The sequence below is a fragment of the Rhinoderma darwinii genome, chromosome 2 (genome assembly GCF_050947455.1).
Source record: "Rhinoderma darwinii isolate aRhiDar2 chromosome 2, aRhiDar2.hap1, whole genome shotgun sequence".
NCBI lineage: Eukaryota > Metazoa > Chordata > Amphibia > Anura > Rhinodermatidae > Rhinoderma > Rhinoderma darwinii.
The window spans coordinates 109918113-109945363 of NC_134688.1; the positions used below are offsets into that span (position 1 = coordinate 109918113).

Sequence of the window (27251 nt, forward strand, 5' to 3'; positions counted from 1 at the left end):
TGCTCTGGTGCTGTATTTATGTACTGAGCTTGGTTGTGGTTTTGTATTTATGTACTGAGGTTAATTCTGGTGTTGTATTTATGTACGGAGTTTGGTTCTGGTGCTGTATATATGTACTAAGCTTGGTTCTGGTGTTGTATTTATGTACTGAGCTTGGTGCTGGTGTTGCATTTATGTACTGAGCTTGGTTCTGGTGCTGTATATATGTACTGAGTTTGGTTCTGGCACTGTATTTATGTATTGAGCTTTGTTCTGGTGCTGTATATATGTACTGAGCTTGGTTCTGGTGTTGTATATATGTAATGAGCTTGGTTCTGGTGTTGTATTTATGTACTGAGCTTTGTTCTGGTGTTGTATATATGTACTGAACTTTGTTCTGGTGCTGTATTTATGTATTGAGCTTTGTTCTGGTGCTGTATATATGTGCTGAGGTTTGTTCTGGGGCTGTATATATATATATATATACTGAGCTTGGTTCTGCTACTGTATATACGTCAGAGCTTGGCTCTGGAGCAGTAATTATATAGAATATATTTATAACAAAATTGCAGGGCAGATAGAGTTGTTTTAAATTCGTTGTATATTTAATGAAAACCTGTCAGGTAGTTTTAACCCAATGAACCGCCACCATGTGATAATACATGACCTGACAATATTTCCAAACATTCCCCTGTATGTTTTTTTCACATGCCGCAAAATCTATAAAATCAACTTTTAAAATGACGCACACTAAATCCTAATTACTTATTAAAGGGTCGTGGGGCAGTGCCCCTTCCCTGAAGAGTCACACAGTCCTGACTCCTTTACATGCTTTATTAAGATCCCCCTGGCTGTTATATATCACTACCAGTCTCCTCCATCTTTCTCAGATGTGCAATTGCCTTGTACTACTTGAGTTGGAGGAGGCTCCTAGTGATTTAGAACAGCCAGGGGGATGTCAATCAAATTCTGGGAGGCGCCATTTCAATTTTCGACCTCAGGCAGTGGAAAAGCTAGAATCGGCCCTGCTCTGAATCAGTCTTTAAGCCATCACAATTTTGCCCTTTTCAAAGTCGCTCAGATCCTTACTCTTGCCCATTTTTCCTGCTTCCAACTCATCAACTTCAAGAACTGACTGTTCACTTTTTTTTTTCATAACATTTTTGGACTTTTTTATTCATCCTTAAAGAGCTCTGCTCATAAGATTAGTGGTTGTTCATAATGAGCTTTAAATTATATTTGCAGTTTATGTCCCTATGATAAAACTTGTGAAGTGTTAATAATGGCGCACAGTGGCGGATTAAGTAGACCATGGGCCCTGGGCTGTTACCCAAACTTGGGCCCCCCTTCCTCACCGCCGCCCTGCCGCACCGTAACTATTTTTAACACTACTTTTTGGGGCAAGCATTAACAGTGTTACGATTCCCCTTGTCACAGCGCGGTGTCCCTACATACTGACAGTATCACACTGTGCAGGGACACATCCTCCTGACAAGGGGAATTGTCTATCAGTCCTGGACTGCAGAAAGACTTTTTGTGAAATACAAGGATTTCCTATAATAAACATGTCAGGAGAGGTGACAGATTCTCTATAAATCTAGTGACTCACAGGTGACGACGTAGTTTTTTTCCTCTTCTCCATCCAGTCCAGACTTCATGACCACTTTTCCCAGCCATTTCTGCAGAATTTGCCACTCAGATGTCTTTGGCTCCTCACTTTTCCAACATTTCCACACCTATAAACAAAGATAATATTATCATGGTGCCACATACTGTGCCCCTAAATATAATAGCACCAAACACTGCGCCCCTGAATAAAATAGTACAAACATTGTGCCCCTAAATATTATAGCACCATAGACTGCGCCCCTGAATATAATTGTGCCAAACACTGTAGATAGCACCACACACAGCCCCCTGTAAATAGCGCTACACAGTCCTCCCCCTCTGTAAATAGCGTCACATAGCCCTCCCCCTCTTGTATATAGTGCTACACAGCAATCCCCCTTAGATATAGTGATACACAGCGCTCCCTTCTATATAGTGCTATACAACAATCCCCCCTTGTATATTGTGCTACACAGCGTCTCCCCCCTTGGACCTGCAGCTCTTGTAATTGCTCAGTATAATGTCCCCCATAGCTGCCCCCACAGTATATTGCCACCCATAGCTGCCCCCACAGTATAATGCCCCATAGATGTGACACAGTATAATGCCCCATAGTTGTGACACAGTATAATGCCCCCATAACTGCAACACAGTATAATGCCCCATAGCTGCGACAAAGTATAATGCCTCCATAGCTGCGACACAGTATAATGCCCCATAGCTGACACAGTATAATGCCCCATAGCTGACACAGTATATTGCCTCCATAGCTGCGACACAGTATAATGCCCCCATAGCTGTGACACATTATATTGCCCCCATAGCTGCTACACAGTATAATGCCCCATAGCTGACACAGTATAATGCCCCATAGCTGACACAGTATATTGCCTCCATAGCTGCGACACAGTATAATGCCCCCATAGCTGTGACACATTATATTGCCCCCATAGCTGCTACACAGTATAATGCCTCCATAGCTGACACAGTATAATGCCTCCATAGCTGCTACACAGTATAATGCCTCCATAGCCGCAACACAGTATAATGCCCCATAGCTGACACAGTATAATGCCCCATAGCTGACACAGCATAATGCCCCATAGCTGACACAGTATAATGCCCCATAGCTGACACAGTATAATGCCCCATAGCTGACACAGTAGAATGCCCCATAGCTGACACAGTATAATGCCCCATAGCTGACACAGTATAATGCCCCATAGCTGACACAGTATATGCCCCATAGCTGTGACACAGTATAATGCCCCCATAGCTGACACAGTATAATGCCCCATAGCTGACACAGCATAATGCCCCATAGCTGACACAGTAGAATGCCCCATAGCTGACACAGTAGAATGCCCCATAGCTGACACAGTATAATGCCCCATAGCTGACACAGTATAATGCCCCATAGCGGACACAGTATAATGCCCCCATAGCTGACACAGTATAATGCCCCATAGCTGACACAGTATAATGCCCCATAGCTGACACAGTATAATGCCCCATAGCTGACACAGTATAATGCCCCATAGCTGACACAGCATAATGCCCCATAGCTGACACAGTATAATGCCCCATAGCTGACACAGTATAATGCCCCATAGCTGACACAGTATAATGCCCCATAGCTGACACAGTATAATGCCCCATAGCTGACACAGTATAATGCCCCATAGCTGACACAGTATAATGCCCCATAGCTGACACAGTATAATGCCCCATAGCTGACACAGCATAATGCCCCATAGCTGACACAGTATAATGCCCCATAGCTGACACAGTATAATGCCCCATAGCTGACACAGTATAATGCCCCATAGAGGTGACACAGTATAATGCCCCATAGCTGACACAGTATAATGCCCCATAGCTGACACAGTATAATGCCCCATAGCTGACAGAGTATAATGCCCCATATGTACGTACCTAATAAAAAAAGAAAACATAATTGCTTACCTATCCCGGTTCCCACGACGGTGGGGGATGCGATGCTTCTCCTCCTCTGCACTGTGCTGTGCTGTGAGTGACTCCGTGCAGGCAGGCGCGATGACGTCACTACATCGCGCCTGCCTGCACCGAGCCGCTCACGGCAGAGTGAATGCTGGAGCGAGGCTCCAGCATTCAACCAAACTGAATCTGCGTCCTGCGGATGCAGATTCAGTCGGAAGCAGGCAGCGCGGTAGCGCTGCATAGTTTTTTAAGTTTGTGTGCGGTTCGGGCCGCGATGGGCCCCCTGGCAGCCTCGGGCCGCGATGGGCCCCCTGGCAGCCTCGGGCCCCGATGGGCCCCCTGGCAGCCTCGGGCCCCGGGCGACCGCCCGAAACGCCCACATTATAATCCGCCATTGATGGCGCAACAGAGCATAATGCTATTACGTTTTACCCAGATAAATAAAACTGTGCACACTGCTGTATGAAAATATGGTATTATGCATGCACCCATTGAAATGCATTACCGCCATATTCTGGATTGATGTGATACAGATTCCAAATGTGGATGTGTGCATTAAAGGTATTGTCAGGTTTTCCGCAAATTAATGTTATTTTTTGTACAAATAAAAGTTAAACAATTTTCCGATATACTTTCTGTATTAATCCCTCATAGCTTTCAAGATCTCTGCTTGTTGTTATTCACTAGGAACATTAATTGTTTTCTTCCAGTGGAAAAAATTCTGTCCATAGTCATGTGATGGACACACAGGTGCTGGGATCGTTAGAAGACACATCTCTGACACACACACTGTAACGATCCCAGCATCTGTGTGTGCATCACATAACGATGGACAGAATTGTATCTACTGGATGTAAACAAAGAATGTTCGTACTGAATAACAACAAGCAGAAATCTAGAAAACTGTGGGGAATTAATACAAAAAGAATATTGGAAAGTTTTAAAACTTTTCATTTCACAAAAGATAACAGTACTTTGCTGAAACCGGACAACCCCTTTGAGCTTGGCCTGCACAAACCTTCAAATATCAGTCAATAGACCCCATTATTTATTTTCTTCCAATTAAGGCCTCATGCACACTTCCGTCGGCCGTTGTACGGCCGCTAATGACGGTTCCGTCAAACACGGGCCACACACCGATGGCTTCCGTGTGCAGTCCGTTGTTTCACGGACCAAATTCAATGAAAAGGCTGAGACTGTTCCGTCAAAACTGGCAGGAGTAGGACCTGCACTACTTTTGACGGAACGCCCGCACGGTTCCGTTAAAACCATGGAAGTGTGCATGGTCGCATTGAAATGAATGTGTCAGGGTGCTATCAGTTGAAAAAACGCTTAGCACCCTGACGAAAAAAACTGAAGTGGGCATGAGGCCTAAGGATGCCATAGAAAAGGTAATAAAAGTTCAAATGAAAAATTTGATAATCAGCATTTCACCCATTTGATTAGCTCGGTCTAGTTGACATGCAGCTGGGAGGGTCTCCCGCACAGCACTGCCGCTTATCAATATTGACCATGTGACATTATTAAAGCTATATTACACGTATATACACGTATACATTCTTTAAATATATAAACTTACTGATGTACAAAATAATTATCCAAACTAAATTATAGGGGAAAGTATGACCGCACAGACCCTTTTCCGAACAAGAAGCATAGGTAAAAATATGTCCTGAAATGAATGTCCTAACCATGGCCTGAGTTACGTCTTATATGTAGACACTCGGATCAGCAAGGCAGAGATCCAGATGTTGCGTGAAGATCAGCTCACTTCCTGGAAGTTTATTCATGTTTTGTGCAATGAGTAACCATAGAGAACTAATGACAAACACGGAGTAGGTCAGGACATGAGGCACATTCTGATGCATATTCCTGTCAAACATCATCCTGACATATAACGCACGTTGTGTAACAGAGTACACTCATATTGTGGTCTGCTTACAAGTATATGTAAAAAAAAAAAAATTCTCCAATGTTTGAGGGATCGTGATTTGAAAAATGTAGGGTCCTACATAGGCAAAGGAATGAGGAATGGGTCTCACATTGTCATTGCTGCCGACACTCGGTCTATCTACTGTTTAACAATGATTATTCTCAACCATCGTGCGGTCCTATCGTATGGAGGGGATTGTATCCTCCAATAGACGTGTGACACAATATATTTCATCGGTGAAGCGATGAGGTCATGTGACCACTTTACTGCACGCTCTGGTCCCTGCATGTAAATGCTGACTGCAGCCACTGCCAATTTTTAAAAAAAAAAAATCTAATTAGTAAGTGACCGTAAGATGGCCTGTCTGCTATCCTGATATGTCTGTTTTAGTACGTACTTTTATTCCCCATGAAATAAAAATGTTGGTGCATATTTTCTTAGTACTCTGCATTGTGCAATTCCTCTGTTATACCTCCTAGAAATGTATGAATAAATGTAATTACTCTTCGTTACCATTGCCCTTGTCAATAGGGTTTGTCCTTAACGCCGACTCAGTCAACAGTGACTGGACTGTGTCAGTGTGTGTAGGGACATGCCCTTTCACAATGAAACCCCGCTGGGCACTCCACCAGGGCCTAATAGGTATAGTAAGATGGCAGACCTGGGGGTAATAGTTAGACCCCCAGATGCTATAGCAACCCGTCAACACCCCACAATTGCCTTGTATCATGATGGGGTGACAGAGGGAGCCCCTCGCATTCTGTCTAACCAAGCATGGTCTGTGGCATCTTAAGGGTTAAACAGCTGTGATCGGAGTTATCTCAGATCTCAGGTGTAGGGGTCAGGTGTTGGCTCTATAATGCAGCCGGCACCTGCAAAGGATGGCACTGTCTCAGCTCCTGAACCCACACCATCACAGCGTCGTACATGTATAGTGGGATGTTGCCAAGGGTTAAATATACTTATATAGGTTTAATATGTCCTTCCTTAGACGTCCCTTCTCAAGACTAAATAAATCGTATTAATTTAATCTTTCCTCATAAGGGGAAATAGGGAATTTTAGTTATCAGTTTTGTTTTTCTTGTCTGTACTTTTTCCAACTCCAGGGCATCCTTTCTATGAACTGGTACTCAGAACTGAACTGCATATTCTAGATGAAGCCGCACCAATTGCAAAGCAGTAATATTGCGTGCCTGTCCCGCGAGACCATGCCTCTTTTAATACATAAAACTATCCTACTGCCTTTAAAAGCAGCGGATTGAAATTGCGTGCTGTTATTTAGTCTCTGATATACAAGTACACCCGGACACAAGCGACTCTCCCAGTCTTCTTCCCCTAGGACATATGATGCATGCAGATTATTAGTACCCTGCCATAATGCCAAGGAGCGACATAGTCTTCTTAAAAGAGGTTTTCTATGTCCTAGAGGAAGTTATTAAACTACGAGTGGGGCAATCTGGGCGCCACTACACAACGTCTTGTTTTTTAAATTTTTTTAAATAAACACTACATGTGCATTATACTGCCGCACTTCTCCTGTTTCTCCTGCAGTGTCAGTAAGTCACCCAGGCCCTGCAGTCTCCTCCTCTTCCTGGCAGGCTCCTCTAGCCCCTCCCCCTCTCTGACTTGTCTCAGCACACCGCCTGCAGAGATAAGAGATCGCCATACAATGATGCCTGCAGATCATCCCCAGCGCTGCCAAGCTGCTGAGGAATCTTGGAGACAGCCCTCCTCTCCAGCCAGCCCCTGTGACCACACATAGGCCTAGGGCAAGCCCTGCTGTTCTGCTCCACTGTGCATTTATTCTTTTCAAAGTAGTACCTCAGTGCTCCACTGTTTACTTATTTCTTACTATGTTATGCTCAACTGCATATCTATTTATTATTAGGTAATGCTGGGACTTGTAGTACTTAAGTTCTCCACTAAGTATTTGTTCATTACTAGGAAGGGGCGTTGCTAGGGTCTTAAAAGATCAGGGGGACAAGCCCCGAGACATATAATTACCCCCCCCCCCCCTGAAAAATATATACATTTTTACATACATATCGGAGATCGCATATCTATAAGACTAGGGAAATAAAAAAAAACACACAACCCTCAATAGCCATTTTATTGAAAATAAAAAAAGCTGTCATCCAAGTATTCCACGAATCTGAAGTATTCCAACATCCGAACCTGTAGAAAATCACACAAACATACAAAAAAAACACATTAGTAACATAGGTGGTAGGCTTAGATACAGGGCCAACGTGTGATACTGTCTGTTAGACCATGTATCTAAGCCTACCACAAGGTGGGCTTAGATACAGGACCACAGCATACAGTAATCTTATACTGCATAAGATTACTGTGTGCTGGGGCCCTGTATCTAAGCCTACTATGTGGTAGGCTTAGATACAGGGCCCATCAAACAGGATCACACATGGGCCATGTATCTAAGCCTACCATGTGGTAGGCTTAGATTTAGGGCCCCAGCAGACAGGGCCCATGTTTGATACTGTCTGTTGGTCATAAACTGCTGTTTGGACACACGGCTGGGCTCAGAAAGGCAGGAGCGCTATTTGGCATGCAGATTTTGCTGCTTTGGTTTTTGAGCGCCATGTCGCATTTGTAAAACCCTAAGGTACCAGAGTACAGTGGAAGCCCCCAAGAAGTGACCCCATTTTGTAAACTACACCCCTCAAGGCATTTAACATTTGCCTGGACATATGAGGCTGGGTTCACAAGAGCATGTTACGTCCGTAATGGACGGAACGTATTTCGGCCACAAGTCCCGGACCGAACACAGTGCAGGGAGCCGGGCTCCTAGCATCATAGTTATGGACGATGCTAAGAGTCCCTGCCTCTCCGTGGAACTACTGTCCCGTACTGAAAACATGATTACAGTACGGGACAGTTGTCCTGCAGTGAGGCAGGGACTCCTAGCGTTGGTCATAACTATGATGCTAGGAGCCCGGCTCCCTGCAGTGTGTTCAGTCCGGGACTTGCGGCCGAAATGCGCTCCGTCCTTTACGGACCGAACATGCTCGTGTGAATCCAGCCTGACAGGGCTCAGAAGTGAAGAGCAACATGCGCATTTGAGGCCTATTTTGGTGATTTTCACAGCATTGGCCCACAATCTGAGGTCAAATAGTAAAACACACCCCCAAGTAGTGACCCTTATTGTGGAAACTACAACCGCTTAAGGCATTTTAAGGGGTGTAGTGAGCATTTTGCCCCCAAGGGTGTTTTTCATTAGTAATTAATGTGCTCCGGATGGTGCAAAGTCAAAATTGTCATTTTTGGCTGATATGTCATTTTAGTGCACAATATGTTGTGCCCAGTTTGTGCCACCGAAGACACACACCTCGTAAACTGCTAAGCGGGTTCTCCAGGGTATGGTGATGCCATATAGGTGGACATAAACTGCTGTTTGGGCATGCTGTAGTGTTCAGAAGGGAGGGAGCGCCACTTGACTTTTGGAGCGCAGATTTTGCTTGGCAGTTGTTTTGTTTGGGGTTTTGCTGGTATTTGAGTTTATAATGTGGCGGCATATGTAAGCTGTCCGGAGTACATCAGGGCATGATAAGAGGGTATAATAATGGGGTAAATAAATAATATTTCAGAGATACAGTATGTGGCCAGTGTCGCACTGATAAATGGTGCCCGATCTTATCCGCTTTTGGACACCGCTTTAATCTGAGAGCCAGAACTTTTTTATTTTTCAGTCAAAAAATTCTGTGTAAGGGCTTGTTTATTGTGGGACGGGTTGTAGTTTTTATTGGTACTATTTTGGGATACATGGGACTTTATGATCACTTTTTATTCCATGTTTTGCAAGAGGTGGTGACAAAAAAATATTGATTATGTCATTGTTTTTTTGTTTTTGTTTTTTAGGTGTTCACCGTGTGGGAAAAATAACATTATAGTTTCATAGATTGAGTCATTACGGACGCGGCGATACAAAATATGTGTACTTTTTTAATGTTTTCATTTTTTTCCCTATAATAAAAGGCTTATTATAGGAAAAAAAGGCAGTGTTTGTTTTTATTAACTTGAAACTTTTCGTTTTACACTTTTATTCAACTTCTTTTTTTTTTTTTTGCCCCACTAGGGGACTTGAGGGCCTGCACCTCTGATCTTTACTCGAATGCATTACACTATCCACACAATGCAATGCATTAGAGTTGTCAGCCATTCACTGACAGCAAGCCTATTAGGTCCCGTCTCTGGGCGGGGCCTAATAGGCTATCGTACGTGGCAGACCAGGACTCCATTGTTAGGCCTCCGGTTGCCATAGCAATGATCGGCATCCTCACGATCACATCGTGTCGATGCGGATCGCTGCAAACCACTAAGATGCTGCGATCACTAAGATGCTGGTAAATACCATAGATGAAGAGCTCGCTTTTAGGCGCTGCATCTAAGGGGTTAATCGGCCATATCGGAGGCTAGCTCCGATCCTGGCCTTGAAGCAGTGATAGCGTTAAGCTATCACTGCTTTAAAACTGTGTCTGCAGACGTGTCTGAAGACACAGTACCCTGTTAGCCTATGACGTAATAGTCCGTCAGTTTGCATTAACAGGACAATGCCTGTGACGGACTATTACGTCACATAGCGTTAAGAGGTTAAGAGTCCCTTGAATATATTTTCAATAATGGATGTTAAACTTACTGGTCTATAATTACCTGTTTTAAAAATAGGTACCACATTTGCTTCTTACAATGTTCTTAAAATAATAATAATAATAATAATAATAATAATAATAATAATAATAATAAGACAAAGAAGGCAGTGATATTCGGGTGCATGGTAAAGTGGGGATTATAATATAGATTAATTAACTGAGTTTTTATCTTTCACAGACACATTTAATACTAACATATGGCTAACATGCTATTCAAATACTCTGGTGACTGGCATTGTATTTTGTGTCCAGCACAGGTAGAACATCTGGCTTCAACAGAAAGTGGAGACTTCTTGGTATGATTTCTTTAAGGTCGCTTTGTGGGAATTTGGCTAAGCTTGGAAATCCTTTGTTCACAATGCACTGAGCTTGTTTTGTACAAGTGCAAGACCTGAAACTTTTTTTCTCCAGCTTTAGAAAGCCTGGCTTGTGACAAAGTACCTTTATAAATTACACTGTGCTCCAGGAATTGATGTTTGTAAGGCTGGATTCACACATCTCATATTTGTAGGAGATTACAAAGCCAGAAGTGGATCCAGGAAAAAGGAGACGTATAAGTTCTGCCTTTATATTTACCATTCCTTTTAAAACCACTTCTGGCATTGGATCAAAAGTCTGCAACAAAAACGTGATGTGTGAATCCAGCCTTAGCCATGTTCCGCCTGTGTGACATTTATCATTTACACATACACTATTCAGAATATCAAAGTGACCTATTATCCATTACGGAGAAGTCCGCTTCGTTTTTCCAAACAAAGCTGTATGAGGACTTTTCTTGGCTAGACGAGTTGTGCTTTTTAATGGCACCGTTTAATGTACCATATAATGTACTGGGAAACTTTAAAAAATTATTTTGTGTATGGTAAACGAGCATCAAATTCCTCCATAGATTTTTCGTTTTGTTTTTACGACATCCATTGTGCCATAAAAATAACGTTAACTTTAATCTGCGGGTCAATACGATTACGGCAATACTAAATTTATATGGCTTATTTGATATATTACTACTTTTACTAAATTAAAAATATTTCCATTGATGGAGCTTTGTGAGGGCTTGATTATTGTGGGGCAAACTGTAGTTTTTATTAATACTATTTTAGGGTACATGCTATCACTTTTTATTCCATTTTGTTTAGGAGGTATGGTGACCAAAAAACAGCAATTCTGGCATTTTTTGGTTGCTGTTTTTTTATGGCCTTCACCGTGCGGGATAAATAATGTTATATTGTAATATCAATTATGTTTATTTTTTTGTTTACAGTCTCATGGATTTTGTATGAATCCATTTTCCAACGTATGCCGTATCATGGTGGCATCATATGATGGCACATAGCAGTGCCTATGGGTCCATAATATAGCTCTTTTAGGACTTGGGGAACCAATGTACAGAGTCTGTGCACATGGCTTTGCAATTTCTTGATTTTATCAGTTTCTAGGAAAGCTAGTATGAACACAGTCTGTCTCTCAGCTTTCCCAAATTCCTTAATGACTATTTTTAGTAGTTATGCATTAATACTGTATATGCTTTACTTCCGTATACATGCATAACTATATAGATTTGCTATTAAGGAGTCTGGGAAAGCAGAGTGACAATCCATGTGTTGTTCTGGTGGCCATAGTGGCCATTTGTCTTTCTTTTAGGCAAAATGCTCTGCTCCTAGATATAACCTGACACCAGATGTTGTAGCGTACACTGTACAGGGTGTATGGCTTTCCTGCCACGCAGGGGAACACACAGAGGAGGGCTTTAATTGACATTCTTGTTGGGTTTATCTTTTTATATCGCAAACTGTAATTTTGATTTAAAATCGTTTTTCTGTTTTATATCTTAAAAAGAGATGGATTAAGATCAATCAAGGCCTCTGTCAGTTAATATAACTTCACCACCAGGGTTGCCAACGTCCGTAAATTTACAGACAGTCTGCAAAAATGGGTGTTTTTTTTCTGCCGTCCGTAGCGTCCGGCAGTAAAAAGCACTGTCCGGGATTTTCGGCAGTCTCCCTGAACTTTGCACTGCACATGTGTTAAAATGTACATGCGCAGTGCAAAGGAATAGTAGGCCGCGGCCGGGCATATTTTCAGATTCTGCGGAATATAAAAATATGCAGGCCTGCCGCTGCTAAGTGAGGTCGGTGCCAGGAGTGGACCAATCCAGTCAGGTCAGGTGGCCAGACTGGTCCAGTCCTTTGCCGTCACCGACCCCATTCAAAAGTGATCCTCCGCTGTTTGCTTCGCCGAATGACCACCTCTTCCTGACGGTGAGTGGTGTCAGGCAGAGCGTGGTAGGGGTAGGCTACCGCTTCTTGCTCTGTTTGCACTAAGGGGAAGGGAAGGGGAGGGAAGGGAAGGGAGGAGGAGGCTGCGCGGCGCTACTTACAAGGGAAGAGGGGAGCTGTGTGTGGCTATCTACAAAGGGGGAGCTGTGTGGCTATCTGCAAGTGGGGCTGTGTGTGGCTATCTACAAGGGTGAGGCTGTTTGTGGCTATCTACAAGGGGCTCTGTGTGGCGCTAACTACAAGGGGGATCTGTGTGGCTATCTACAAGGGTGGGAAGGTGTGCCTATCTAGAAGGGGGGCTGTGTGTGGCTATCTACAAGGGGGAGCTGTGTGTGTCTATCTACAAGGGGGGAGCTGTGTGTGACTATCTACAAGGGGGGAGCTGTGTGTGGCTATCTACAAGGGGGAGCTGTGTGGCTGTCTACAAGGGGGAGCTGTGTAGCTATCTACAAGGGTGGCGCTGTGTTTCTATCTAAAAGGGGGGCTGTGTATGGCTATCTACAAGGGGGGCTGTGTGGGGCTATCTACAAGAGGGAGCTGTGTGTGGCTATCTACAAGAGGGAGCTGTGTGTGGCTATCTACAATGGGGGGCTGTGTATGGCTATCTACAAGGGGGGATGTGTGTGGCTATCTACAAGGGGGGCTATGTGTGGCTATCTACAAGGGGGAGCTGTGTGGCTATCTACAAGGGGGGCTATCTACAAGGGGGGGCTGTGTGTGGCTATCTACAAGGGGGGCTGTGTGTGGCTATCTACATGGGTGGGGCTATGTGTGGCTATCTACAAGGGGGGGCTGTGTGTGGCTATCTACAAGGGTGGGACTGTGTGTGGCTATCTACAAGGGGGAGCTGTGTGGCTATCTACAAGGGGGGCTATCTACATGGGGGGCTATGTGTGGCTATCTACAAGGGGGGCTGTGTGTGGCTATCTACAAGGAGGGGCTGTGTGTGGCTATCTACAAGGGGGAGTTGTGTGTGGCTATCTACAAGGGGGAGCTGTGCGGCGCTATCTACAAGGGGGAGCTGTGTGTGGCTATCTACAAGGGGGAGCTGTGTGTGGCTATCTACAAGGAGGGCTATGTGTGGTGTTATCTGCAGGGGGCTCAGTTACTGAGGGGGCGCTTTTATTGTGTTGAGCACTGAGGGATTATTATTATCATCTGGGCACTGTGGATTACGAGTTTGTTTAGAGGATGGGGTATAGGTGTGGAGGATGCTGGAAAAGCGAGAAACCAACATGTCTGTGTGTCACATTCTGCAGAGACAAGTCGTGGATGGAATAAGTTGTCACAGTGGTCTGGGCTGGATGGAGAATAAAAGGAAAGTGAAAGACTAATCAGAGAAAACATCACCTAAGTTAGTGCGGGAAAGCTACAAGCGGAGCTGTGACTGGTGAGTCACTCCTAGAACAATGCACACTGCATAGGCAACGATTTTGTAATGTGTCCGTAAAAATTTTGGTCTGTCCGTGAATTTTAGCTCAGTTGTCCAGAAATTTCTGAAGTGGAGGTTGGCAACCCTGTGCACCACCCACATACATTCTCAACTGCAATATTAATTTTACAGGCTCATGACTCTAGGACAGTTTTTGCAGACGCAAATATTTTTAACAAAACATATCAGCTGTACAGGAAAAAGCACAACAACAATACAGTACATGGAACAAAACAAGAGGGACAATGTCAATAAAGCTTAGTAAACCAAGCAGGGCTGACTCCAGGCCTTTGACAAGAGTCACAGTACACCCCTGTTTACCCCATTCTGCGCTTAAAAAAGCATTCAACTTGTTTTCCTGGATCTGCATGGGTCTCCCAAAGTCCTGTGGGCTCTGGCATCTGCCCTGGTTTGCCTGGGGCTGATACTGACCCTGGTCCTAAGAACATGGCATGCTGAAAGTTTGCGTTGAAACTATTAGGCCCCATTTTTTAAGACCCTAAACACCAGATCATGGTGACAGTAGTTAAACCCATAAGAACCAAACACGTTTTGCTCTTAAAGATCGCACAATTATTTTTTTTTGTCTTTCCATCTCGGAACATTTTTTTTATTTTTGCATTGATCCACCTGTATAAGGTAATTTGTACTTTCAATACATACAATTAGGGAATGCATCATTATTATGAATAGCAAAAAAAAATAAAAAAATTCTGCCACAGTTTTGGGAAAAATGCAGCATTTATTGCGGCTTTTTTTTTCCCGGAGTTTTCTTTTGTGCTTTTTTTTGCCAAAAATGCTGCAACTAGATGTTAAAGCCCTTTTACATGCACCGATTATCAGGCTAATGAGCTTTCATAGAACGCTCGTTCCCGATAATTGCCCTGTGTAAACAAGGCTACTATCAGCCAATGAACGAGCAAACGCTCGTTCATCGGCTGATTGTATCGTTTATTCTGCAAGAAATATTATCATTGTTGGCAGGGCCGACCTTAGGGGTGTGCGATCTGTGCGAGTGCACAGGGCACTGCACCCTCCCAGCATGTAGGGGACGCCACTGGGCTCTGCCTCTACTCTGTTCTCTGCTCCTCATTACACACACGGTGGAAACAAGAGCCGAGGAGCAAGAGCAGAAGAGGAGGAAGCTCCGCCCACAGCCTGTCCTGCAAGAAGCCTGTGAGCCTGTCAGCAAGGAGGGATTGTGTCTATGTGTCTCTGTGTTTGTGTGTGAGTATGTTCCAGTATGTATGTGTATATGTGTATATACTGTATGTCTCTATGTTAATGTGTGTATATATGTATGCCTCTGTGTGTGTTTATATATGTGTGGGTATAGTTATCAGAGCGTGATATCTATGTAGTTACATAGGACTGCAGGTAAGATCTACTTCATTATCTTTGCTCAGAGTTATCACTGTGTGTTATCTGTGGTGTTGCATAGGACTGCAGGTGACCTACTAGATTATCTGTACTCAGAGAGTTATCACTGTGTGTTATATGGGGTGTTACATAGGACTGCATGTAATAGTACTACATTTTCTGTTCCAGAGACTTATCACTGTGTGTTATCTTTGTTGTTACATAGGACTGCAGTTAATATCTACCACATTATCTGTACTCACAGAGTTATCACTGTGTTACCTGTTTTAGTACATAGGAACGCAGGTGACATCTACTATATTATCTGCACTGTGTATATATGGGTATGTATGTGAATGTGTCTTTGTGTTTGTATATATGCGCATTTTATGTCTTTGTACATACTCCTGTAAGTGTATTTATGTGCCTGTGTGTGTGTGTGTGTGTGTGTGTGTGTGTGTTTGTGTGTGTGTGTATATACCGTATATGTCTGTATGTCTATATATTTACCTTTATGCATGCATATATTCCAGAAGGTGTGTATATATATTTTACTGTTTGTCTAAATATGTACCTCTATGTATGTACAGTATTTATGTTCCAGTATGTGCATATGTGGTTCATTTTTGGTTTTTGGAAGGCAGCAATAGAGAATCCCGTACAGGGCGTCATCCAACCTACGACCGGCTCTGGTTGTTGGCAGCATATCTCCCTGTAAAAACAGGGAGATGCGCTGCCGACAGGATAGAAATGTATGTGGATGAGCGATCATAGTAATGTTCGCTCGTCCCAATGCATTGCTCATTGTGAAAGGAGCAAACGATCACTGATCTCGTTGATCGGCGCTTGTTTACACGGCCCACTTTGCGTTGTGTAATAGGACCCTCAGCTGATCTATAATGAAATATAAAACATGCTACAAATAATGCTTTCTCGTTTGTGGCATTTTTCTGGCTTCTTGTTGCGTTGTTTTGTTTAGTGGCTTTTTTTCAAAATGCAACATGCTCTAAGTATGGTGTATTTTCTGACGTTTTTACCATCTTGTCTATTGGATGTAAAGGATCTGCCAGACACAGCTTCTGTGTCGACGCCCGTGGTTAATCAGTCTGCACCTGCTCCTAGGTCTGATAGAGTGACTCGATCTCCTACCACTCAGGCTGGTAGGCTCAGGAGTGGGAGAACCTATCACAGCCTGGCCAGACGATTCTAGCTCCCGCCCTCGGTCTATTTATACCTTCATTTCCTGCTTGTCTTTGCCTGTGATTCTTCCTGTTTCCTGGCTCTGCTGCTCCTGCTATTTTTATTGACCTTGCTTCATTTTGACCCTGGCTTTACTGACTACACACCTGCTCTGCGTTTGGTACCTCGTACACTCCTGGTTTGACTCGGCTCGTTCACTACTCCTGTTGCTCACGGTGTTGCCATGGGCAACTGCCCCATTTTCCTTAGCTTCTGTGTACCCTTGTCTGTTTGTCTGTCGTACACATATTGAGCGTAGGGACCATCGCCCAGTTGTACGCTGTCGCCTAGGACGGGCCGTGCAAGTAGGCAGGGACTGAGTGGCGGGTAGATTAGGGCTCACCTGTCTGTCTCCCTACCCCGTCATTACATTGGACTTGAAAATGCAGAAAAAAAAGTTACTTAAAATTACTAAATAATTTATTAATAATGTTGATATGACTATGGGGACACCAAATATGGGAGTTAATTTACTTAAAATAGTTTCTATGAAACAAAATGTATTTTCTGTAAAATAGATTGTATTTATGTAAATTTTTGTTTATCATTTTTTTTAGTCCCATAAAGTTAATTTTAACTGTGATTATTTTATTTTATTTTTTTGAGATCTGCCTGGAATCACACAAGGTGGAAAAAAGTGATATAGATAGATAGATAGATAGATAGATAGATAGATAGATAGATAGATAGATAGATAGATAGATAGATAGATAGATAGATAGATAGCAGCAAAACAGAAAGTCCAGCAGCACCGGAAAAGATGTGGGTGCAAGCCCTGGGGAGCAGACCAAGATCCCAACTATACAGTAATCCAAAAAACAGGCAGCACACCGTAGTTGAAGTGTAAAAAATGATGGTACTTTATTGCCCCATGTGTGATGTTTCAGCTCTATCCTCTAGAGCCTTTCTCAAGCGGCTTGAGAAAGGCTCTAGAGGATAGAGCTGAAACATCACACATGGGGCAATAAAGTACCCTCATTTTTTACACTTCAACTACGGTGTGCTGCCTGTTTTTTGGATTACTAGACAGACAGACAGACAGACAGATAGACAGACAGACAGACAGACAGACAGACAGACAGACAGACAGACAGACAGATAGATAGATAGATAGATAGATAGATAGATAGATAGATAGATAGATAGATAGATAGATAGATAGATAGATAGATAGATAGCAGACTTCAGTGGCCATGGCTGCATGGAACGATGTTTTTTACATGCAGCTGCTCCATGGATAATATTTATATTCATAGAGATCTAATAAGCCACATGCCTTTTAAATCCAGTTCATATTTTCTCTTTGTACTAACTATTTTACTTATTGCTTTGCTAAGTGCAACGCTCTCTAAATTTGGATTAACTTTAAAAAAACACGATTGTTTCAATTATCTGGGCCCATTTTAAGCCAAGAATGTATTTACCATGATTTTTTATGAATTGGCAAGCTAAGCACTATGAAATATGTGATAACATAAAGTTTGTTAATACTTTTTATAAGTCATTGCCCTGAATGAAAAAAATAAATAAACCAATTAATGACTGTGTTGTTGAAGGTTCAGTTTATCTAAATATCGTAGTTTAAAGGACCCTACCATGAACAAGTGTTATGTAAACTATATAAAAACAGCAACCAAAGCAACCAAACCATTAATATTAAAGAGAACCTTTCACCTGCCCATACATGTGCATCTGAGTACAGCATGTAATAGGCAGGGCTGCACAAATCCTCGGGCACTTGAAAAAAAAAAAATCCTATCCTCCTCCGTTATTTAGATATCGGTGCCGTTATATTTGGCTCCCGATATTAAAATAACCCCCTGAATGGTCAATGGGGCGTGTAGTTGGCAAGGAGAGCTGGAGAGAGGAGAGTGTGAGCGTGTGTGCGCGTGCACGTGCAGCTCCAGCGCCACCACTGAACAGAAGAGGAGAAGAAGAACGCTCTCACTCCTCAGCTCTCGGCAGACAAGGACGACAAGACTGTGTGATCTCTTGTGAGAGATCAGTCTGAAGAGTGAGAGAGTGTGCGCACAGCTCCGACACCTCTGCTGACGATACTCCCACCACCACGAAACAGAAGAAGAAGAATTCACATTCTTCTCCTCTTCTGTTCAGTGGTGGCGGCGGAGCTGCGTGTGCGCGCACGGGCACACACTCTGTTCTCCAGCTCTTGCTGTGACACTGTCCGTAGCTGATTGGACAGTGGCACAATGATAGTAACACACCCCCTTGCCAATTTCACGCCCCATTGACAGTTCAGGGGGTTATTTAAATATTGGGCACCAAATATAGTGTCACCGATATCTAAATAACGCAGGAGGATAGAAAATAAATTTAAAGTGCCCCAGGATTTGTGCAGCCCTGCCTATTACATGCTGCACTCAGCTGCACATGTATGGGCAGGTGAAAGGTTATCTTTAAAGAGGCTCTGTCACCACATTATAAGTGGCCTATATTGTACATGATGTGATTGGCACTGTAATGTAGGTTATAGCAGTGTTTTTTTATTTAGAAAAACAATAATTTTTGACGGAGTTATGACCTATATTCGATTTATGCTAATGACTTCCTTAATGGGCAACTGGGTGTGTTTTACTTTTTGACCAAGTGGGCGTTGTGGAGAGAAGTGTATGACGCTGACCAGTCAGCGCCATACACTTCTCCCCATTCATTTACTCTGCACATAGTGATCTTGCTAGATCACTATGTGAAGTCACTTACTCACATATTAACGTTACTGAAGTGTCCTGTCAGTGAATAGACATCACTGCCAGCCAGGACGTGATGTCTATTAAGAATCCTGACACTTCGGTAAAGTTTGTGTGAGATTTCCAGCAAGGCAAGTGTAATCACGCGAGATTACGCTGTAAACTGTCATTTAAAATGAGATTACGCTTGCTGTGCTGTAAATCTCACACAAACGTTACCGAAGTGTCAGGATTCTGAATAGACATCACGTCCTGGCTAGAGGTAATGTATATTCACTATCAGGACACTTCAGTAACGTTAATATGGGAGTAAGTGACTGCACATAGTGATCTATCTGTGTAAATGAATGGAGAGAAGTGTATGACACTGATTGGTCACTGATTGGTCAGCGTCATACACTTCTTTCCACAACGCCCACTTGGTCAAAAAGTAAAACACGCCCAGTTGGCCATTAAGAAAGTCATTAGTATAAAGCTAAAATAGGTCATAACTCCGTCAAAAATGATAGTTTTTCTAAATAAAAAACACTGCTGTAATCTACATTACAGCGCCGATCACATTATGTATAAGATAGGCCACTTATAATGCGGTGACAGAGCCTCTTTAAGTCATCGTCCGAAACATTTACAACACTGTGGTGTTTCAACTGGCAATACCTGTTGAAAATAACAGAATCTTCCCTTTTACTTCCTCCATTCTTAATTCAATCATAAAAAAACTCCTTTTATTCTGAGGAATGGAATCCAAAAATGGCTTCCAACTATCAAGGAAAACAGCAAGTTTACCAAACTTAGTACTGTACATTTTTTCATCTAGCAGTGTCTTAATCGTATAATTTTGCCATTCAACGAGAGTAGGCTTAGAAATACAATATTTTGCTCTTAGTTTTCAAGCATAGAATAATACCTTATGTATAGGTATATAAGTAGAAGGGGAGACTATAATGTTCTCAGTAAAACCCAGTATACATAAGGTTTTTACAGGAAATAAATTTAGTAAAATTTCTAAAATGAATATCATAAATTACCTGGTCCCAAAATCTATATAATTTCGAGCAACGCCATAGGATATGGATGAGATTAGCTCCATCCCGCAAACACTTTGGGCATTTCTCATCGGTTTTATATTTAATTTTCAATAATAATTTAGGAGTATAATATGCTCGATGGCAGATAAAAAGTTGGGTTTGAAGAAGGGCTGGATTGAGACTTAATTTTGGGATATTTTTTAATGTTTGTTTCCAGTGGCAATTTGCAAATCCTCCCATATCTGCCTGCCATATCCTTTTAACCGCAGAGGCTATATCACAAGAAACAGCAGTAATAAGAACATTATATATTTTAGGTAAAGAGCCTTTAGAGTTCAAACAAGAAACTAGATAGTTCCCCACAGGGTTGTAAAACATGATTAGATTTTTTTTTATTGAATATCTTTTGTTGCAGATCTTGCTTGATAGTATCTCAATAATTCTTCCCTCGGTAGTGTGACTACAGTTTGCAATTAATTAAATGTTTTTATTCCACCATTGACAAATAAATCCGATATAAGTTTAACGCCATAGCTGCTCCAGTGAATGCCTATACCAAGGTCACTCAGCGGAAGCAGAGATCTATTGTCCGAGAGAAGCGATATTGCCAACGATGAAAAATTTTCATGTAGGACCACAACCGATAGAGAAAGTAAAAGAGAACGGAAAAATTATTACAGTATAGTGTTTTGTTTTTTTCCTCCTTCTCCCTCGCTGCTCGTTCTCTCTCTTATCTCTTTGCAATGTGGGTGGTTGGTCCGGGAGGGCTGAGGTTGGGATTGGGAAGTATTATTATATTTGTGTTATTTTGTAATTGCATCTCTTTGTTTTTTCTTGTAATTACTAACTTTGAAGAATTATAAAGATTAAAAAAAATAGAATTTAAAATGTAAAAAAAAAAAAGAAAATGACAGAATCTGAGAGCAAAACTCCTTTTTCTAAGCGTATGTTTAATGTGATTGTCCAATCTTTTACACCATTTTTTTTTTTAAATCTAAATAGGTACAAAATTATTTTCTGATTTATATCTTCATATATCTTAATAGCGATCGGAGCAGTATTTTTCTGATACAGGACTCTAAATCTCCTGCATAGATACAAAGTTAAACAATACAATTCTAGCTGTTAGACATGAATGATTGATATAGAAGAGGGGACAGAACCTCTCCTTGCTTTTATAATGTCACATGTAAGCACATAAGCATCTCCATGGTCTGCAAGAAGGGACCTCCTTATTGGCAGCAACCAGGTAAGTAAAAGTGGGGGGGAAGGGGTGGGGTGGGGGGCAGAAATCCTTAAATCCACGCAAGAGCTGATTTTCCAGATACTGCCCAGGTTTTAGGGACCATATTTAACTTTATAAATTATTATCCAAATAATGTCATGCACTATAAGAAACCCTTCTATATCCATCCAACCCCAAAACAAAAAAGGACAATATGATGGTAAAGTAAGGGTATGTTCAGATGGGCATATAGCAGGAGTATTTTACGCCTCGTGATACATCCCAAAATGAGTCTAGAAACAACTCCCATTACAATGCAGATTTGCCAAGCGCTTTTGAATTGTTTTTTCAAAGCCTTTTTTCTAAGAATCCATAGGAATCTGCCTCAAAAACGCCTCAAGAAGTGACATACACTTCTTTTTTTTACAAGGCGTATTTTTTTTAAACAGCGGCCTAAATCTACGACTCGCATGCACTACGAAGGTTTTAACCATTGAAAACAATGGGAGGCTTTTTGCAGGCACTTTTCAAGGCGTATTTTGGAGCATAACGCAACCGTTTTATACTCTAAAGTACACCTAAAAAAACTAAGTGTGATCATACCCTTAAAGGTATAGGTTGATAAGTTGATTAAACAGTGTGAAGCAAAAAAACCAACAAACAGAAAAACATTGTAATCATGACCGGTGTGACAGAGCGGTCTGTGGAGGTGAACCATGTCTGTATACCAGGGGTCAGCAAACTTCGTCACTCCAGCTGTTATGTAACTACAACTCCCAGCATGCCCTGACAGCGAAAGGCTTTATTATTCTAGCCAAAGACTTCAGGGCATGCTGGGAATTGTAGTTTCTCAACAGATGGAATGCTGAAGGTTGCCAATGTCTGCTGTAAACAATCTCAATCTAAGACTTTTACTGCATTGGAATAATGATGATTATTGTCTTCATCTTAATATTGTTTCCCAGAGAAAACAATACACATAGTAATAATCAACCCTATTATAAAAAGCCTCTATGACTTATTTCTGAACACAACCCCTTTTTGGCCAAATCTAATCATTTCTGCTTTAGGGACAAAGAGTTTGTTTGGAAAGGACAGAGACTTGGTAACCTCAAAAAGAATGCAGTGCTATAGTGTTTCCCATGCTAAATATCTGCTATTCTCACGCTTCATTTACAAAACCTCAGAGTAATGACCTACTACAACCGCTCCGTGTAGCAAGTAAGTGAGATAAGTAGTGGGGTAAATGGAGTGGAAAGGACGAATGTGTTTACTGAACTATGATAAATTTGGCTCATGGGTTGGCACTGTTGATTGACACGGTTGCTTTGTAGTAACGAGGTCCTGGGTTTGAATCCGACCAAGGGCAACATACTAGTGGAGTTTGTATGTTCTCCCCTTCCGGTTATTTGGTTTCCTACAATACTCCAAAAACATAGTGATTGGTTAATTGGCTTCCTATGAAATTGACCTAGTGTGTCTGAGATAGGAAAATTAGATTGTAAGTCCCATTAGGGACAAGGACTGATATGATTGGTGCCAATCTCTGTACAGCACTGTGGAATATGTTGGTGCTATATAAGCCACGAAAATAAATGTAAAAAAATTGAGTACAAAAAACAATATTAAATGTTCAAGCTTATTCTTAGACAGCCCCCCACCAACACTTTGTTTATTGTCCATAAATGTATTGTAAATAGGGTTGGCTGATAAGGTACCATTTCAAATTTCCAATGGATCAGCCAGTATTGGTTAATGACGTGTAACAAATATATTTACTACAATCTAAAATGTTGTGAGAAATATTACAAAATTTGGTTTGACATATCATACTAGAATCACAAGCTGTAATGTGCGCTCAATAAACTTATATGGGTTACGGGCAGGACCGGCCTTAGGGTAGATGGCGCCCCGTGCGAAATTATCTTTCGGCGCCCCACGCCATCATAAAAAAATACCCCACAAAAAAGTAGAATGCCCCCCACAGTATAATGCCCTATATAGTGCCCCCACACAGTATAATAATAATATTTAATAATATATTATAACCCCTTCAAGGACACAGTATTTTGTTCTCTAATTGTGCCCACACAGTATTATGCCCCCAAAGTGCCACACACATTATATTGCCCCCCTGTAGTGCCCCTACACAGTATAATGTCTGCTTAGTGGCCTCCACACAGTATAATGCCCCCCACAGCCCCCCTTGTAGAAAGTGCCCCCAGTAGATTGTGCCATACAGCCTTCCTGTAGATAGTGCTATAATTCCCCCTCCTCCTCCTTGTGGACAGTGCCATACAGCTCCCACCTGCCCCTTGTAGACAGTGCCATTAAGCCCCCACCTGCCCCTTGTAGACAGTACCATACAGCCCCCACCTCCTTGTAGACAGTGCCATACAGCCCCCACCTCCTTGTAGACAGTGCGATACAGCCTCCCCCTCCTTGTGGACAATGCCATACAGCCCCCACCTCTCCTTTGTAGAGTGCCCCCAAACATCCTTGCGTCGTGATCCAGTGATGTCATCATGCCGACCCGCGCAGGGATCCTGTCCCTGCACCTCATAGGCTGCAGGCACCTCTGTAGCCTAGTACAGAGTTTCCCAACCTTTTCGGACTTGAGGAACCCCTGGAAAAAAAAAATCCTCTGGGCACCCCTGCCAAAAATTGTTTCGAGAAACACAGAAAACGGCTAAAAATAGGAACTACACTCTTAGGGTATGTTCACACAGCGTTTTTTTGTAAGGCAGAAAAAATCTGCTTTTGAATTTTAATTGACAGCGTTATTTGATGGGGGTTTTTTTTTTTTTGCATTTTTTTTTAAGCCATTGAAGCTAATGCAAAAGACGCAGGCAAAAAAGCACCAAACGAGCGCCGCAGGTATTTACTGCCTCCTATTCATTTCAATTGGAGGTCAGAAGTGGAAACCACTTGAAGACCATCAGCCCCCCACTCACAGTAAAATGACCATCAGCCCGCCACTCCCCTGTAGGTAGGGCCACACAGCCCCCTTGTAGGTAGTGCCACTCACAGATACCCCCTGTAGATAGTGCCACACAGCACCCTGTAGATAGTGCCACACAGCCCCCTTGTAGGTAGTGCCACACAACCCCCTTGTAGGTAGTGCCACACAACCCCCTTGTAGGTAGTGCCACACAGCCCCCTTGTAGGTAATGCCACACAGCCCTTGTAGGTAGGGCCACACAGCCCCCCATTGCCGCACAGCCCGCCAGTAGGTAGTGCCACACAGCCCCCTTGTAGGTAGTGCCACTCACAGATACCCCCTGTAGATAGTGCCACACAGCACCCTGTAGATAGTGCCACACAGCCCCCTTGTAGGTAGTGCCACACAACCCCCTTGTAGGTAGTGCCACACAGCCCCCTTGTAGGTAATGCCACACAGCCCTTGTAGGTAGGGCCACACAGCCCCCCATTGCCGCACAGCCCGCCAGTAGGTAGTGCCACACAGCCCCCTTGTAGGTAGTGCCACACAGCCCCCTTGTAAGTAGTGCCACACAGCCCCCTTGTAGATAACACCCCCCCCCTCCTGTAGATTGCGCCACTGTAGCTCCCTGAAGGAGCAGAATCCCCCTGTGTCCAGGGATTCCGCTCCTTGACGGAGTGCTTGATGTCTCTGTCCATATATGGACAGTGACATCAAGGACAACTCCTGAAGCGGAATCCCTGTCCACAGCGTTGCTGTGACCGGGGATTGCACTCCGGGACAAGCCCCTGACGTCTCTGTCCATTTACGGACAGTTACGTCAGGGGCTTCTCCTGGAGCCGAATCACTGGCCACCACGTCGGCAATGCTGTGGGTGGGAATTCCGCTTCAGGAGTTGCCCCTGATGTCATATATGGACGGAGACATGAAGCACTCCATCAAGGAGCGGAATCCCCAGCCACAGGAGGATTCTGCAACTTCAGTGAGCTATGTACAGGAAGGGGGGTGGGGGTGCCATTTACTGAGTCAGGAGGTGCTATCTACAAGGGGTCCGCAAAAAATCTCCTCCTCCTCACATCCACTTCGCGCTGTGAGGAGTAGAGAAAGCATGTCCGTGGCAGTGGTTCAGAGGAGTGTCGCGGCACCCCTGGAGGGTTCTCACGGCACCCCGGTTGGGAACCACCGGCCTAGTACATAGCAGAGCAGGGAGATACCTCCCTGTTCTGCTATAATGTTCAACAGTATCTGCATCCTTAGCAGGGCCGTATTTACAGCTCACGCTGCCCTAGGCACTAAGCCTGAATATGCTCGCATTAAAGGCCTATTTAGTTTAGCCAATTATCATCATGATTTGCTAGGTTCTGACCAATTATAATGATATTTGGTCAGTGTTAACAAAGGAGATGATCAATGATAAAAACTTTGCTTATCGTTGCTCTGCAATTTTTATGTAAAAGTAATTGTTATCAGTCACACAACTGATAAATGCGAATCCCGCTCATAGTGAAATTTACCCTTGGCATTGATGCCCAGTGCACAATCTGGTCCTGGTGTCAGGTGGTGTGGACTGTGTTCCCCAAAACTCATGTGTTCTATTGGGAGATACAGTGCATACTATGCCATCCCAGAATATGGAATCTGTATACATAGATTAGCCGTACCCCCAAATTATAATAATACAATGCTTAAATACTACCACTATAACTAAATAATACCGCCATACACGGACTAAATAATACCACCATACAGAGGGCTGCCATCAGGAATTTCTGGGCCCCATATTGCCAATGAGTCTGGGCCCCCGCCCCCTCGTTATTAGGAGGGGGGTGAAATGTAAAGGGGCGGGAGGTAGGGCACATTAAAAAGAAAACTCTTTGGAGGAGCAGGGCAGAGACAGGAGGTGGGTGTCGGAGGGCAAAGTGGAGAGACTAAGTGCCAGGGCTGGGAGAACTGAAAGTAGCAGTGGTAGCCAGGGGGAGACGCAACCTCACAGGGGCTCTGTGGATTGACAGGGAAGAGACAGCGGCTCTGTGGGGGGCAAAAAGTGAAAGTGTGTTTGTGTGTATATGTATGTATGTGTGTATATATATATATATATATATATATATATATATATATATATATATATATATATATATATATATATAATCTGTCAGGGTGTAGGAGGGCAATATAAACAAAAATCATTGCACTGAAGCCCTATACACAGCAGAGTCACTCACCAAAATGTAGTCTCTAAGATCTCCCACCGCCACAGGCATGCCTGGATGATGCTTTTGCATTCTCTTCACACGCTGCACACACGTTATCTGTGTAAAAACCACACAACAAAATTAATTCAGGCACCAAACCAGAAAAAAATTCAGATCCTAGACCAGACCTGTTAGGTAATGCAGACACCTTTCCACCAGACCCCTACCTGTGGCCAGAGTTTAGCATTGAGACTTTTATCTACAGGGGGGCTGTGTGTGGAGCTATTTACAGGGGGGCTGTGTGTGGAGCTATTTACAGGGGGCTGTGTGTGGAGTTATTTACAGGGGGGCTGTGTGTGGCGCTATCTACAGGGTGCTGTGTGTGGCGCTATCTACAGGGTGCTGTGTGTGGCGCTATCTACAGGGGGCTGTGTGTGGCGCTATCTACAGGGGGCTGTGTGTGGCGCTATCTACAGGGGGCTGTGTGTGGCACTATCTACAAGGGGGGTGCGTGGCGCTATCTACATGGGATTGTGTAGCGCTATCTACAGGGGGCAGTGCGTGGCACTATCTACAGGGGGGCAGTGCGTGGCGCTATCTACAGGGGAGTGTGTGTGTGGCGCTATCTACAGGGGGTATGTTCGGCGCTAACTACAGGGGGCAGTGTGTGGCACTATCTACAGGGGGCAGTGTGTGGCACTATCT

The 27251-nt window shown here is 43.3% G+C and overlaps 1 long non-coding RNA gene across 2 annotated transcripts in view; it reads right to left on the minus strand.

Annotated features, from left to right (window-relative positions):
* Positions 1-7572: 7572 nt before the first annotated feature.
* Positions 7573-27251, minus strand: part of LOC142740762 (uncharacterized) — a 66081-nt gene continuing 46402 nt past the window's right edge. For both annotated transcript variants that reach the window (XR_012880873.1, XR_012880874.1), the window contains exons 2-3: positions 26577-26663; positions 7573-7654 (exon numbers count right to left, since the gene is read on the minus strand). This is a non-coding gene — a long non-coding RNA (uncharacterized LOC142740762). The remainder of the gene's footprint in view (positions 7655-26576; positions 26664-27251) is intronic.